This window comes from Mastomys coucha, unplaced genomic scaffold, assembly GCF_008632895.1.
Source record: "Mastomys coucha isolate ucsf_1 unplaced genomic scaffold, UCSF_Mcou_1 pScaffold17, whole genome shotgun sequence".
In the NCBI taxonomy this organism is placed as follows: domain Eukaryota; kingdom Metazoa; phylum Chordata; class Mammalia; order Rodentia; family Muridae; genus Mastomys; species Mastomys coucha.
The window spans coordinates 1,612,704-1,630,203 of NW_022196899.1; the positions used below are offsets into that span (position 1 = coordinate 1,612,704).

The following is a 17,500-nucleotide window of genomic DNA, read 5'->3' on the forward strand; positions in this document are numbered from 1 at the left end:
TGTAGGTAGCCTTTTAGAGATTATAAAAGTATGAAGTCAGAAGAGAAAAACCTTTACTTATAATACACTAATTATTGCTCCATTAGACTAAAGGATTTTTGGTAACAAAACAAATACTAAAAAATACAGTTGAGATCATTGGGAATAGACATCAAGAGTCCAGAAATTTAGCCTTTAAAAATAAATTAGTATCTTCTTCCAGAATTTTCACAGAAGCATTTGAAAATCAAATGATATATGTAAATAATATTTTGTATGTTGTAAGCAACAAGCCTTTCAAAGATATACATATATATATGTATATATATACACACATACAAATTAATAGGAATGTATACATATTAATAGATATGTGTTCTATAGATTGAAAGAATTTAAGAATATTCAAAAAAAAAAAAACCAAACCCTGGTTGTGTATGCTTTCCTCAATTATGCTACAGGGGAAATTGTTTGAATTACCAAATTTAAACATCTTTTATATAAACATGAACAAAACCAAACATATTTTGTAGTTTGAAGTAGTGTGTGTGCATGTGTGTGTGTGTGTGTGTGTGTGTGTGTGTATGCAATTTCAATTTCCATTTATAAGATCCAGGTTTGTCCTATGTCATCTTTCCCAAGATGAAGAACATTGATTGGAAATCATTCCTTGAGGTGTTCTGTTCTGTATTACTCAGTGTTTAAACCATATCTTACACAGTATACAGATTCTTTCCTATAGATATAATTTTAAACATTCTCACTCTGTAATATAATTAAAGCAGTTGCCACTTACCAAATAGTCTCACTAATAATGAATATACGGAGGCTATGTGAGGAGAAAGAGCTATTATCTTTTTTTCTGCAAGCATTATCATGATGAGATTGGCATTCACATCCTGGCCCATTCTCAATCTTCCCCCTTTCAGTCTCCTTGCAGTCATCATTACACCTCAGTATTCTTTCTCTTTTTTTAAAGTTTCATATTTGTTTTTGAACCAGTTGATCTTAAATACAAATATATTTAATTGTAATTGAGGGAGACATTAAATTGCCCCTAGGTGCAGGCTCTGGTTTAACCAGGAAGAAGGTTGTACAGTTGTTAAAGGTGAAAGTCTCTTTTTCTCTAGCAAGACTCAAACACATGCCCCACTCTTCTGTGGCACCAGCATCCTCCAAGCAGTTCTGCATCCACATAGCTGCTAAGATTTTTCACATCAATCCCATTTCTAGGGGCATAAGTGGAGGACACTAGAGCCGTCGTTCTTGATTCAGTTCTGGATCTAGAGAATGCATTTCAGAGAATGCATTGCACAGTGCGCCTTTTTGACAAAGGAAGGAATTGCAAAGCACAGTGAGAAGGAAGGACAGTACTTCAGATCTGAGAAGCCTTTCACTATTCCCAAAGTCCCATTTCTGAGAGAGCACCCATACTTTAAGCTGGTTCTAGACAATACGCATCTGTCCTGTGACCAAATAAATGAAGAGATGGGTGTGTTACCTGGTGTTTCTGAAGCCCTTGGATATACCCTCTAAATGCCATCTCTGTTTCTCATTCCCACTGGATTTAATAGAACTGTTCCAGAGACTTGTTTGAATTTGTTATGTGGCATTAAAATAACACAGGGACAGGTAGTTTTTATGGATGGCTTTCCTCTTTGAAATTTATGGCTGGTGTTTCTGAGACATTGGTACTTGCAGCCATTCTTTTTTTTTTTTTTTTTTGTGGAACATGATTTTAATATTTTCAGCTGTTAATATTCAACAGACAGGATAATTATTTTAAGATATATTTTGTTGTTGTTATGTCTCTCTTTTCATTTCTGATTTTGTTAATTTGGATACTGTCTCTGTGACCTCTGGTTAGTTCCTAAGTGTTTGTCTTGTTGATTTTGTCAAAGAACCAGCTCCTAGTTTTTGCTGATTCTTTGTATAGTTCTTTTTTTTTTTTTTCTATTTGGTTGGTTTCAGCCCTGGGTTTGATTATTTCTTGCTGTCACCTCCTCTTGGGTGTGTTTGCTTCTTTTTGTTCTAGAGCTTTCAGGTGTATGATTAAGCTGCTAGTGTAAACTCTCCTCAGCTTCTTTTCGGAGCTACTTAGCGCTATGAGTTTTTCTATTAGCACTGTTTTCATCGTGTCCCATAAGTTTTGGTATAGTGTGTCTTCATTTTCATTAAATTCTAAGAAGCCTTTCATTTCTTTCTTTAATTCTTCTTTGACCAAGTTACCATTGAGTAGAGTGTTGTTCAGCTTCCATGTGTATGGGTGCTTTCTGTTGCTTTTGTTGGTAGTTAAGATCAGCTTTAGTCCATGGTGATTTGATAGGGTGTATCTGCTGAGGCCTCTGTCATGACCCATTATATGGTCAATTTTGGAGAAGGTACTTCTAAGAAGAAGGTATATTCTTTTGCTTTAGGATGAAATGTTCTACAAATATCAGTTAGATCCATTTGGTTCATAACTTTTTTAGTTTCACTGTCTCTGTTTAGTTTCTGTTTCCATGATCTGTCCATTGATAAGAATGGGGTGCTGGAGTCTCCCACTATTATTGTGTGGGGTGTGATGTGTGCTTTGAGCTTTAGCAAAGTTTCTTTTATGAATGTGGGTGCCCTTGCATTTGGAGCATAGATGTTCAGAATTGAGAGTTCTTCTTGGTTAGATTTTTTTTCCTTTGACCCTTATGAAATGTCATTCCTTAGCTTTTTTTTTTTTTAACTTCTGGTTGAAAATTGATTTTATTTGATATTAGAATGGCTATTCCAGTTTGTTTCTTTGGATCATTTGCTTGGAAAACTGTTTTCAAAACTTTTACTCTGAGGTAGTGTCTGTCTTTGTCACTGAGGAACGTTTCTTATATGAAGCAAAATGCTGGGTCCTGTTTATATGTCCAGTTTGTTAGTCTATGTCTTTTTATTGGGATAATGAGTCCAATGATGTTAAGAGATATTAAGGAAATGTGATTGTTACTTCCTGTTATTTTTGTTGTTAGAGGTGAAATTATGTTTGTGTGTCTATCTTCTTTTGGGTTTGTTGAAAGGTTGCTTTCTTGCTTTTTCTAGGGTGTAATTTACCTCCTTGTGTTGATGTTTTCCATCTATTATCCTTTGTAGGGCTGGATTTATGGAAAGATATTGTGTAAATTTGGTTTTGTCATGGAATATCTTGTTTTCTCTGTCTATGGTAATTAAGAGTTATGCTGGGTATAGTAGCCTGGGCTGGAATTTGTGTTCTCTTAGGGTCTATATGACATCTGCCCAGGATCTTCTAGCTTTCATAGTCTCTGGATGTGAGTTCTGGATCTAGAGAATGCATTTCAGAGAATGCATTGCACAGTGCTGCACCTTTTTGACAAAGGAAGCAATTGCTTTGACAGTGAGAAGGAAGGACAGTACTTCAGATTTGAGAAGCCTTTCACTATTCCCATTTCTGAGAGAGCACCCATACTTTAAGCTGGTTCTAGACAATACACATCTGTCTTGTGACCAAATAAATGAAGAGATGTGTGGTTTAGGTATCAGCTTCACTGTGGCTTTATAGAACAAATTAGGTAGTATTCCTTCTATTCCTATTTTGTGGAAGAGTTTGAAAAGTATTGGTATTATGTCTTCTTTGAAGGTCTGATAGAATTCTGCATTAAAATCATCTGGTCCTCGGATCTTTTTGGTTGGGAGACTTTTAATGACTGGTTCTATTTCTTTAGGGGTTACAGGAATATTTAGATAACCATCTAAATATTATCTGATCCTGATTTAACTTTGGTACCTGGTATCTGTCTAGAAAATCATCTATTTTTCTCAGTTTTGTTGAATATAGGTTTTTGTAGTAGGATCTGCTGATTTATTTTGAATTTCTTCAGTTTCTGTTATTATATTTCTCTTTCACTTCTGATTTTGTTAGTTTGGATTGTGTCTCTGTGCCCTCTCTTTAGTCTAGCTAAGTAAGGGTTTATCTATCTTGTTAATCTTCTCAAAGAACCAGCTCCTTGTTTTGATTCTTTTTATAGTTGTCTTTGTTTTTACTTGGTTGATTTCAGTCCAGTTTGATTATTTCTTGCCATTAATCCTCTTGGGTGCACTTGCTTCTTTTTTTTTTCTAGAACTTTCAGAGCTTTTGTTAAGTTGCTAGTGTATGCTCTCTCCAGTTTCTTTATGGAGGCACTCAGAGCTACAAGTTTTCCTCTTAGCACTGCTTTCATTGTGTCCCATAAGTTTGGGCATGCTGTACCTTCATTTTCATGAAAATTTAAAGTTTTTAATTTCTTTTTTATTTTTTCCCTGACCAAGTAATCACTGAGAGTTGTTCAGCTTCCATGGGTATATGGGCTTTCTGTTGTTTTATTTACTTGTTGTTGTTGTTGCTATTATTGAAAACCAGCCTCAGTCCGTGGTGATCTGATAGGATGCATGGGATTATTTCAGTCTTCTTGTATGAGCTGAGGTTTGTTTTGTGTCCAATTATATGGTTGATTTTAGAGAAGGTACCATGAGGTGCTGGGAAGAAGGTATATTCTTTTGTTTTAGGGCAAAATGTTCTATTGATCTCTGTTAAATCCATTTGGTTCATAACTTCTGTTTTGTCTCTGTTTAGTTTCTGTTTCCTTGGTGAGAGTGTGGTGTTGAAGTCTCCCACTATTGTTGAGTGAGAATCAATGTGTGTTTTGAGCTTTAGTAATGTTTCTTTTACAAATGTGAGTGCCCTTGCATTTGAGGCATAGATGTTCAGAATTGAGAGTTCATCTTGGTAGATTTTTCCTTTGATGAGCATGAAGTGTCCTTCCTCATCTTTTTTGATAAGTTTTGGTTGAAAGTTGATTTTATTCAATATTACAATGGCTTCTCCAGCTTATTTATTAGATCAATGCCCAGCATAGGGGAATGCTAGAGAGATGAGGTAGAAGTGAGTGGGTGGGAGGGGTCATACCCTCATAGAAGTAGGGGGCGAGGAGAAAGGGTAGAGGGTTTGTGGAAGAGAAACTGGGAAAGGGGATAATATTTGAAATGTAAATAAATCAAACAAGAACAACAACAAACACCTCATTCACTATTCTCATTATTTTCATACAGAATTTGAGGAAGCTCTTCTTAGTACTCCTTTCTTCTCTGTATCTTTCCCTTATCAACACCCCCATTTTTCTCTTCAATGTAGCTGCCTAATTGCCACTTCTAGCTGTCCCTACTCTGCCGTTGCATTACATGGTTAATTTCTAGTTTGCAGTGTGGACTCTCAATTGCAACTGATGGTTGATTGACTCCCACCTACTCTTTATCAGTAACCCATGGATAAAAAACAACTCAGGTGTCCTTAAAATGTAACAGGTGAAGAAAAAGACCAAGAAAACCACCGACAAAAATCTCTGACCAAAGCAACTAATAGAAAGAAGGAGTTACTTGGGCTCATAGTTAGAAGTTGTGACCATAATGGCAGAGAACTAGCAATGAAAAGACCTCTACCTCTGGCTGTATGAATCTGAGGTAATTGGTCACCGTGAGCCTCCTGGGCTTTTGTTGGCTTTCTGTTCTCTTTGGCTTCAGTCCTGGACTCCATCCTGTAGAATGGTGCCACTCATATTCATGTGGTTTTTCCTTTCCTTGCTGTTAATTATTTCTTTAAAAACCTTCACATATATGCTTGGAGGTAGTCTTTTGGATGTTTCTAAATCCTCTCAAGTTGACAATGAATATTATTCATCCCATAAGATAATTTAATTAGCATATCACTGAGGGAAGTCACTGGGAATGTGTGTTACCAGTATAATCAGGTAAAAAGAAAACAAGTCAGACTCTAAAAAAATAGTTATAAGAAATATTAACTATAAATATTTATATGACTGTCTAAAATGTATGCCCCATTACACTTAATTCTATTAATTGTTGTGCATGTTGTAATGTCTGGTGTAAAAGTGGCCATAGAGCAATACACAATTTAAAAATACATCATTGCAGACAGACCCCATTAACTTCACGTGCTTAAAGTATATCAGCTAAACATTATAATATTCATGGGTCCAAAATTTTCTTCATTTATTTCTTTCATTTCTTGACTTGGTCTCAAAAACATCAACAAAATCAAGAAAACAGTGGAACCTGTAGAAGGTCATAAGAGATCTATTCTAGAATTGGTCGGATCCCATGTATACATAGTCACAATCACATGGTCAGATCCCATGTATACATAGTCACAATCACATGGTCAGATTCCATGTATACATAGTCACAATCACATGGTCAGATCCCATGTATACATAGTCACAATCACATGGTCAGATCCCATGTATACATAGTCACAATCACATGTTTTTAAAAGGTTATACATCTTGGCATTATTGTAGGAAGGATAAAGTGGGTTGAAACTTTAGACAATTTCACAGGAGATACTCTCTGTGCAGTTGAGATTTGCTTGAAGCAATGACTAAGGAGACTCATCAACATGTTTTCATGAACTTGATAGATTGTTTTCTTGTTTGTATTATTTATACCAGTCAGTTCTGTAGTTCTATAGACCACCTAGCCACAGTAACTTAGGGAGAGCTATTTCTCATCAGTTCAGGCATTGCTTAATGCTTATGAAAGAAAACTGTAAGATCTCCTTTCTTGTGCATTTTTTTTTTTAAAATCTTGGAAAAATTAAGCAAAGCAGTAATCTAACTAGAGGCTTAGGTGTGAGAGATATGTGCTCTGAAGTTTATTATATTGCTTATTTATATTCAAATGTGGAAAAACAATTGTTCCATCAGGACTGACCTTGTATCCATTTTCACAGCAGTTGGTTTTATGCAAATTACCCCTTTCCTGATTGATTGCTGATTGGTTTGTATTGGCATTTCTTTGTACCTAATGTTTGTGTTTGGCAGCCTTTTCTACCAGGCTATCTTTTAAGGCATGCTTCCCCATTATTCCCAGTCCTTAAGAGTCTTCACAGACAGTTAATGAACAGTTCTCTTAACACCTTCAGGAGCACAAGGGTTCAAATACCACCTGCTGAGACTTTATTTCTTAAAAGGATAAGAATAATCACCCAACCATTGCAGAGGCCACTTTTTAAAAATTTAAGTCAAGGAATCTTAGCATACTAAGTCATGAGCTGTCATAAAATACTATTCCGGATATAGCTTGTTGGAATAGCCCAGGCACTAAAAGACAAGTTAATAGTAATTTCACCTCATCTAGTTCTGTTTAAGATCCTTCAGAGTTATACTTAATAGACCATAAAAATTATACTTTCAGACACTACTTAAATAAATAATAAATCCTTTGCATAGTTCTTCTCAAAAGTCAACTAAAAAAATCATTATTAGTCTTACCTAAGCCCCACATAGATGTTTGATTACATAAAATTTTATATCAATTAAGATTTCTAAATGAATTATTTGTTTGATCTATAGTTTTATTGCTGTGATTTGTATAGTAACTATATTAATTCATTTAAATTAAAATATCACTAGTTAGGGTTTCCACTGCTGTGAAGAGACACCGTGAGCATGGCAACTCTTATAAAGGAAAACATTTAATTGGCGTTGGTTTTCAGTACAGATGTTTACTCCATTATTGTCATGACAGGAAACATGTTGGTGTGCAGGCAGACATAGTGCTAGAGATAGGGAGGAAAGAAGAAAATGGTTAAAGATGTAACAATAATACCACAATATTTTAGGAATCATGTTGAACAATATTAAAATGAAGAGGTTATACACTGATCCCTTAAGTCAATAGATGTCAACAGTTTCCCATAGGTAACTGGGATTTTTCAAAGAAATAGTATTTAATGTCTTAATGCCAGGCTATAGGAAACACTTTCCTGTCTTTTCCCCAAATTTAACATGATTTCCCAATCATTGTTTCTGAGACCCTAATTAGATCAATGTGTCTATGAGCCTATTGTAATAATTCATAATTATTCAAAAGTTAACACAACTTTGAAATGATATTTTTCATGACATGTGGACATTGCTTTAACTATTATGTCATATGACAAATACATGTATAACCTTTCTTTGAGGACATACCCAGTTTCAGTCAGTGCTTAAAAATTAAAAGCATAAACACAGGCATATGCTATAATATTGAATGTCTATGGTATTGACTTCTAGTCATTAGGAGCTCTTAAGATGTGTAGACATTAAAAGCATCTATTGATTTAGAATACTAACAAATGTATAGATACTATTTGTATGGAATGGGAACTAGCAAAAATCCAGAGAAAAATATTGTAGGAGTAATTTATTTATAGTGATTTATTAGAACAGTCTGTAATGATGATTAAAATATCCTTTTTGGAATACAGTATGGCTCTATTTTTCAAATATTATTAAAAGAAGTAATTCATTATCTCAAAATAATCAAACTTATTCTTTCTCAGGATACTCTGAAATATCATTGCCATAGCCTTGAATCAGCCAATTAAAATTTAGCAGAACACATGCTATTACAATAGCCAATGTGATTCTGTATCTCTCATATAGGTGTGTGTGTGTGTGTGTGTGTGTGTGTGTGTGTGTGCCCACATGCCAATGGTGACATGAGGGTTGGTGTCAGAATGTGCTAGAATTGCATCCCAGCTATGTTACAAGGTGGGTGACAGCAGCATCCTAGTTTCAGTGTTCAGGATTTTCTCCCAGGGAAGTGTAAAGTCCATGAGTCCATGAATAAGGTCCCACATAACCATGGCACACTTGCCATTGTGTTTAAGCTCTCTGGACACTCTTCTTGCCTCTTGTGTAATGCTATGTTAATATTTCCTAGCTGCACCAGATGACTTACATAATTTGTTTTCTTTGATTTTTGCCTTACAAAATGGGAAGAAAACGCAATGTAGGTCACTTTGGTAGAATTCTCTTCCACCCATGATTTCTTGTTTTCCTGGCACACTTAGAATGATGCTGGATAAAACAAACAAACAAACAAACAAACAAACATATTTAGGTTAAATTTTAGAGGTATGCTGTAAATGGAAATAATCAGAGACTATTGAATGTGTATACACAAGTTCATGTATTACTGCCTGGCTCAATCTTATCAAAAATCTTCGAGAGGTAGCATCTCACCATCTTACAAAGAAATTGAATCTCCAAAAACTTGGCAAACTTGTGACGGACAAATAGCTGGTTAGTGGGTAAGTAAGGACTAAATTCTTTGAGCTTTGAAAATGTGTTAACCCTGGAGAAAGAAAAAAAAAAGCATTACCTTACCTATCATTAGATGTGTGTTTCTTTTCTAAATATAGCCACATGGGTATATCCTGTCTCAGAAATTCTGTGGATTTGGATTTGATATCATCTCGTACTGAATAATTAATTATTGGAATAACAATGGCATATATGGTATTTTGAATAATAATGGTCTCCATAGGATCATATATTTGAATGCTTAGTCTTCAGGGAGTTGCAGTATTTGAAACAATTAGGAAATGTGGCCTTGTTGTAGCAGGTATGGCCTTGTTAGAGAAAACGGGTCACTGGGGGAAGGGCTTTGAGGTTTCAAAAGTCCCACCAAGGTCCTGTGTCTCTCTCTTCCTTCTTTTGGGTGCTGATAAAGAACTCTCTGCTACCATGTCTACCACCATATTCATAGAGACTGGTTTGGCTAGAAAGAAAGAGAAAATAGAAGGTGGCGCTAGAATAGGAAAGCATGTGCGAGGGCAGGAATATGGGCTGACATGCACATGTCTGTTTGTAAACCCATCAGAACTGTGGACAGTGGAAAAGAGAATAAAAGATTGCTTAAAAGGAAGGGTGAAGACCCCGGCATGCTTGTTAACACATGCAGTCTCAAATCTTGAGAGAGGCAGGACAAATGTGAGTTCAATAATCACCTCTGTACAGGAGACACCGTTTCAAAAGCAAAACAAAATAAAGTGAAGAAAGCAAGAGAACAGACAGAGAAGTCACAAACACACGCACAGAGTTTAGAGTAAAAGACAACCCCAGGAAGAAGTAAGCTGGGATTGCTGGTTTAGACATAGGTTCAGGTTTTTGGAGAATGGGTGTAGATAAGAGTTGCGATTTGTGAGGGATCTGCATTCAGCAGTGACATGAAAGGAAGAGAGGAAATAAAGCCATATACCCAACCCCAAAGACAGAAAAATTACGTTTATGCTATAAGAAAGGAAAGCATGGGCTGAGGAGGTGACTTACATCAGTTGCCAAGCAAAAGTGAGGAGCAGAGTGGTGATCCATGTAAATGTTGTGTGGGTATGGTACCCTGTCTGTAATTCCAGCCTTACGAAGAGGTGACAGAGTCTTGAGAAAACCTGGCTAGCAAGACAAGGTGTTTCATATCTACAAGGCTGGGGTTTGACTGGAAGACCTTACCTCAGTGAATAAGATGAAAAGCAATTGAGAATGATTTCTGATACCTCAGTCCTAGAAGTACACACACACACACACACACACACACACAACACATACACTAATGTTTATACATATTCATGCAAAAATATAAATACACAATTTTGCAACACACAAACATAAACAATGAAGGGAAAGTATTTCAAGGGAAAAACACAAAAAGAGAGAGTAATTACTAGAAAGAAGTTAGAAAAGGCTTTTGTCTCTGTCCTGAAAGATAGAAAAGGAAGGACATTCAGAAAAATGGGCATCATCAATGTCAATTAGTATAGAGAAACACATGATGTAAGCCTATGTCTCTAAACATTCTTAGTTTCACACATGAAGAAGAGATCTTTGTTTCATTCTTGTTTTGACAAGTTCTCAGTATGCCTTATTAATTTTCTCCATTGCTTTAGAATTTAATGTTATCTATTAATAGAATTTGACTTGGCTCTACTTATGAAGTCAAAGACTCGACAGATTTCATTCGGTCTACAAATTATTATCTATATCATTAGCTCTCAGCCTTCTTAATGCTGCCTCCTTCTAAATCAGTTCTTCATGTTGTAGATGTGCCCAAACATAAATTTATTTTAATTGCTATTTTATAACTGTAATTTTGTCTCTGTTATAAATCGTATTGTAAATACCTGATATATCCCATGGTCTTTGGGAACCCCTATGAAAGGGCCATCCAAGTCCCAAAGGGGTCACTATCTACAGGTTCAGAAACATTTATCTATATAAATGTTTATTGGTCATATAAGTATGTAAAGCAAAAATCTTTACAAGACCAGTTAAATATCAAAACACTGGATACTTCACATCTTAACATCATGTTATGTATGCTATGACTTTGTTTTTGTCATTCAAAGTACTTCTTAGCATGATATACGTTTGTAGAGTTTAGGTCAGAGTTTAAATTTTGGAGGTGGTCAACTTATTTGCCTTGTGCTTCATGACAATCAAATCAAGCTTGTGCTTGATTTTCCAAAACTGAGACTGGAAAAACAAAGGGATTTAGCTGAAAATGCTGTATTTTTTACACTGGATGGTTTTAGCTACTTTGTCAAACATCAAGTGACCATAGGTGTGTGGGTTCATTTCTGGGTCTTTAATTCTATTCCATTGATCTACCTGATTATCACTGTACCAATACCATGCAGGTTTTTGTTTTTTGTTTTTTGTTTTTTATCACAAATGCTCTGTAGAACAGCTTGAGGTCAGGGATGGTGATTCCCTAGAATTTCTTTTATTGTTGAGAATAGGTTTTACTATCCTAGGTCTTTTGTTATTCCAGATGAATTTGCAGATTGTTCTTTCTAACTGTGAAGAATTGAGTTGGAATTTTGGTGGGGATTACATTGAATCTGTAGATAGCTTTTGGCAAGATGGCCATTTTTACTATATTAATCCTGACAATCAATGAGCATGGGAGATCTTTCCATCTTCTGAGATCTTCTTCGATTTCCTTCAGAGACTTGAAGGTCTTGTCATACAGATCTTTCACTTGCTTAGTTAGAGTCACCCCAAGGTATTTTATATTATTTGTGACTATTGTGAAGGGTGTTGTTTCCCTAATTTCTTTCTCAGCCTCTTCATCCTTTGAGTAGAGGAAGGCCACTGATTTGTTTGAGTTACTTTTATATCCAGCCATTTTGCTGAAGTTTATCAGGTTTAGTTCTCTGGTGGAATTTTTGGGGTCACTTCAGTATACTATCATATCATCTGCAAATAGTGATATTTTGACTTCTTCCTAACCAATTTATATCCCTTTGCCCTCCTTTTGATGTCTAATTACTCTGGCTAGAACTTTGAGTACTATATTGAGAGAAAGAGAGAGAGAGAGAGAGAGAGAGAGAGAGAGAGAGAGAGAGAGAGGAGAGTGGACAGCCTTGTCTAGTCCCGGATTTTAGTGGGATTGCTTCAAGTTTCTCTCCATTTAGTTTGATGTTGGCCACTTGTTTGCTCTATGTTGCTTTTACTATACTTAATTATGGGAATTGAATTCCTGATCTTTCCAAGACTTTTATCATGAAGGGGTGCTGGGTTTTGTCAAATGCTTTCTTAGCATCTAATGAAATGATCATGGGGTTTTTGGGTTTGTGTGGTTATCTTCTTTTGGGTTTGTTGAAAGAAGATTACTTTCTTGCTTGAAGATTACTTTCTAGGGTGTAGTTTCCCTCCTTGTGTTGGTCTTTACCATCTATTATCCTTTGTAGGGCTGGATTCATTGAAAGAAATTGTATAAATTTATTTTTGTCATGAAATATCTTGGTTTCTCCATCTAAGGTAATTGAGAGTTTTGCTGGGTATAGTAGCCTGGGCTGGCATTTGTGTTCTCTTAGGGTCTGTATGAGATGTGCCTAGGATCTTCTAGCTTTCATAGTCTCTGGTGAGAAGTCTGGTGTAATTCTGATATGTCTGCCTTTAAATGTTACTTGACCTTTTTCCCTTACTGCTTTTAATATTCTTCCTTTGTTTTGTGCATTTGATGCTTTGATTATTATGTCATGGGACAAATTTATTTTCTGGTCTAATCTATTTGGGCACAAACTCAGACCAAATTCCCTTGTATTCTGCCTCTTATAATCTTTCTGCTCCCTTCTTCTACAATATCTTATAAACTTTAGTTTTAGAAGTGCATAATTTTGGTTTTCTGTAATTGTCTATCTGTTTCATCAAGAAATTTCATTGATGAGGGATATGGACTACACTTGTTTGTTTCAGCAAATTATTGTTAAATGAGTTGATAAAAAGACTGGGAGTTTTCAGAGAGAGTGATAAAATAAAGAGAAGTTCATAAATGAAGAAATGGTTAGAAATCATGTTTAGGGCTTAGGCACACTTTATATTTAGGTTGTAAGGAAAAAAATGTTAGAGATTATTTTCAGAAATCTGGCATGAGCCACTTGGTGAATTTAAGCTGACACTAACTGAAAGACTTAATGTGGAACATAGAGTAACAGAAAAGAAGACATTTGACCTGGCTTCATCTTTCATTGACCATGACCTTAATGAAGTTGCTTGATTTCAGCATGTTTCCATTCTTTCACCCCTAAAATAGTAGTCAATATTGGCATCTCCATCAAAGCGTGTCTCATGGGATTTAATGAAGGAATGTGTTAGGCACCTAAGAGAATGCTTCATACATTAAATATTGTTCCATATATATGGACAACTGTGAGAGGAGTGGAGAGCCAGTAAGAACAGAATCAGTCCGTTTTTATAGTTGCTCAATTCAGAGCTAAGATTGAAGTTGTTGTATCCTACATACGAATGACTGCTCTTACCAAGAACTTTTCTATATTAAATCTAGAGGACTCAACACATCATTGGTAATGGATAAAAGAGAGATTAAAGAATGGTCAAGAAAATTATGGTTAAAGTTAGGGACTGCAGATGTAGAGTGGTTTACTGTCTTGACTCTTTTCTTTACTTGAAGCGAAACAGGCAAGACTGCTTTCCAGTTCAGGCGGCAGTTCTTGGCTGCAGTGCTCCTGCTGTACCACGAAAGCTAGCTCATCCTAGTCTCTGACAGCAACGATCTGTGATTCCCTGAGGTATTATTTCCAAGTCTCATTTCAGCCACATTTGTATCTTCTCTGGCCATTGCTTTAAATGTGTCAAATATCCCATAGTTTCTCTTTCTGTAGATGCAGAACATGGTACTCTTTTGCCTTGACCCTCCTACACTCTCTTCACAAGGTTCATCCTTGGTAGGCCTGTCATGGTTTGTGGTACTATATCTCTCGGAGGAAGGGATACCAAGAGACATTTTTCTTCTACCCTATGGAACTGTATTTCGTTCCAGAAACCCTCCTACACTGGGTTAAATTTGTTTTCTGACTTGTTAGTATAGGCTGAAAGTATTGAGGTGGCATGGTCTCTGTACACATGCTGTGGGATTGAAGGATGGGGAAACTTCTCCCAACTTCACATAAGCAGCTGACAATGACTCAGACAATGAAAAATAGCCTTACAAAGGGTAACCAAAGCTCAGAACACAGCATATTACAATTATAATTAGATATATTCATACCAAATTCCGATATGTGGAGGTGGGCAGAACTTACCCCTAGAGTTCTGAAGCAATTTAGAATGTTACTGAATTATTAAATCTGTAAATACGCTCTTTTTTTGTATAATCATATTTTGCCAATTTTCTTTAGCTGTGACTAGAAGATTAACCTGTCATGTATATCTTTAAGTCCTTGGATCCTTATTGTCTTCACATAGTCTGAGAGGTTTTTGGTGGCTACAAAAACATAGTCCTTGCACTTGTGATGTGCTTTGAAGTGATACAGAACAGAACAGACATAAACAAGGTTGTTCACCCGAAGATGGAAAAGGGAACATTTAAATTGTCTGCTGAACTAGAGGAAATGAGTATCACTTTAACAATGGACACTGGAAATGACTTCCTTTATTATTCTTCAGAAATTACAGACTGTCTAAAGTAAAGTGAATCATTATATTTGATTTACTAATGTATTTTATCTGCACTTACAGATTTACATCTTATACTTGCTTTAAAAATGGAACCTAGAACTTTTTATTGAGGATGGGAGGAAAAACATATTCTTTTTGTCGCATACATTGTTTCACTTACAAAAGTTGTAAAGGTTAAAATTTGTCTTCAAGACAAGGAAGCTGTTTTGGAAAGCCAAGAGTTTTCTGTTACCTTCTGGACCAGACTGAATGAAAACACTCACTATTTTAGCTTTCCCTTCATTAAAGCCTCATTCAGATCCTAGAAGTGGAAATTGATCATCTGAGACTCATCAGATAATGATAGACATTGCCATGACAACAATGACTGCCTATTATAGCCTCCAGGGCCCTTTGATACATCACTAATGTATCATGTTGGTAACATGTCTGTGATGTGGAATCACTGCCAATAACTGTGAGAATATTCACCAAAAATATTTCAGGTCACATCATATGTTCAGCAGGAAGGAAGGAATGTATGAATCTGTTAACTAGATTTCCCCAAAATTGTCAATTTCACCTGTCCATTATATTATGATTCCGAAGTATTTGTAGTTAAGGTAAAATATGAATTCTAGCCTTACCGGTTGATGGGAAGGCATCTGTCTTGACTCAGGTTAGTCTACTTTATTTTCTGAATTTTAAAATAAGTATCGTCTCGTTTTTGCTTCCCAATCTTAAACAAATTGTTTTGGCAGTTTTGCTATTTTTCTCTGAATTGATAATATTAAATGATATAAAAACCAAGAGCTAGGGTCTATGGATATAACATACTTGGTAAATGCTTGTCTCCTAAGCATGAGTCCCTGAGTTCGATCCAAGGAACCACTGTAAAAATGCTGGGTACTGTGGTACGTTCTTGCAACCCAGCACTGAGAAGGCAGAAACAGAAAGATTGTTGGAAATGCCTGGCAGCCAGTCTAGCCTAATTGGAGAGCTCCAGGCCAATGAGAGACCTGATATCAAAAGAGATCACCTTTCTGAGGATAATAACTGAGGATGTCCTCTGGCCTGTACATGCTGTATCATAATCATGCTCCCACACAGACATGAACACCCACACACACCCACACAGCCACTCCCTCACGCATACACGTGCACACATTCACACATTCACACGACATTAAAAATAAACTCGAGATGTGTAGAGAATGCATCTCTAAGAAGTCCTTACTCTGAAGCAAACTGGCTTAATTGTATTAATAATCTTAATTTAAGTAATTTATTTTTAGCAATTTTTTTTTAAAGAAACAAGCATAATACTTACTCAGAGTTTTGTCATAGTTTAGAAATTTGAGAATTTTCCTAAAAGGCGCACACACACAGGCTTCCATATCCATAGGTTTACCAAATACCAGATCAGAGACACTTGGAAAAAAAATAATAGAGGCTCTGCTAAACATTTACAGGTTTTTTTTTTCTTGTTGCCATTCCCCAAATAATATGGCATAACACAAATTTACATTGGTTAGGTCTCTTAAGTGATCTCCAGATTATGCATTAAGTTATATGCATATCTTACACTATTGTATACAAGGCACCTGAGTAAGGATGGATGTCCCTACTCCAGGGAATCCCTAGAGTAACAGCTTGGTGAAATCTAAGAAATAATTACCATCAATTTAAAAATTTCTTAGTGGTTCATGTGCTGGGCCCCAATGCAAGAGCTTTATTGAAAGATAAATTAATGAGCACATTTTCTAAAAGTCTTTTTTACTTATCTATAAAACATTATCAGCCATGATGGGGACCAGTTTTGCTGGAAACAAGAATATTTGGCCAACTTCAAAGATAACAGTCAAAATCCAATGTTTCCTGTTAGAATTCTATGTTTTTGGACAAAGTAAATACTTTGTAACTTGATTCATTTTTTTTTCAGAGATTCCAAGGTCACAGGCTCTGAGAACACGACTAGGTCGCTGGATAAATAAGGATTGCGAAAAGTGTTGAGGACAGGGATGCTTACAAGCAGAAAGCCATGCAAAAACCCAGCAGTTTGATCACTTCCTAGGCAAATTTATTATCAGTGCCATACTCAACCCACTAATGAGAAAGATTTTTTTTAAAGACTGAAGGTTGTATAAGGGCTTTGTACATAGAACTGATGGAAGTAATTGGTCAACTGCTTAATCAAGTCCCACTCGGAATTGAATAGCAAGTGGAGGATAGAAAATGCAGGCAGGGTGAGGAACCCAGCGAGTCTGCTGTGGAGTTCTCTCTTACAGAAAGAAACAAAGATAGCAGTAATTAATGACCCTGACTCTGTGCCAAAAAAGCTTTCTTCTGACAACTCCAACTTAATTAAAACTTAAGACATTTCAATGGCCTCGGAAAGCCCCTGATGGGCTGAACTCTTGCAGGCTCGTGAGAAAATTTTGTAAATTAAAGGGAAAGATGTGTGTTACCACTAGCACCGCGACGTTAATCCCTGACAGTCAAAGAATCTATTTAGCCCAGGCCTTTTCTTTTAACCATCCCACACCTGCAGGCTTCCTGGCACTTCCTCTGCTCAAAGAAGGCAGTTTTTTGTGTTTTATGGAAAGTCAGATAATAGGAGCCTTGCTGTTCCTTTTGTTTTTGGGCATTGTTCATTAGCCTGTGTGTGTCTCGCAGACACACTTGCTATGCTCCGCTTGTTTGGAAGTAGAGCATTGCCTGAAAGCCTCCAGTGGGACAACACAGGGTGAAGATGGGTTGGTGGA

The 17,500-nt window shown here is 36.2% G+C and overlaps 1 protein-coding gene across 8 annotated transcripts in view; it reads left to right on the plus strand.

Annotated features, from left to right (window-relative positions):
• Window positions 1-17,500, plus strand: part of Zfhx4 (zinc finger homeobox 4) — a 197,316-nt gene that overhangs the window by 87,976 nt on the left and 91,840 nt on the right. The gene's annotated exons all lie outside the window — the stretch shown is intronic.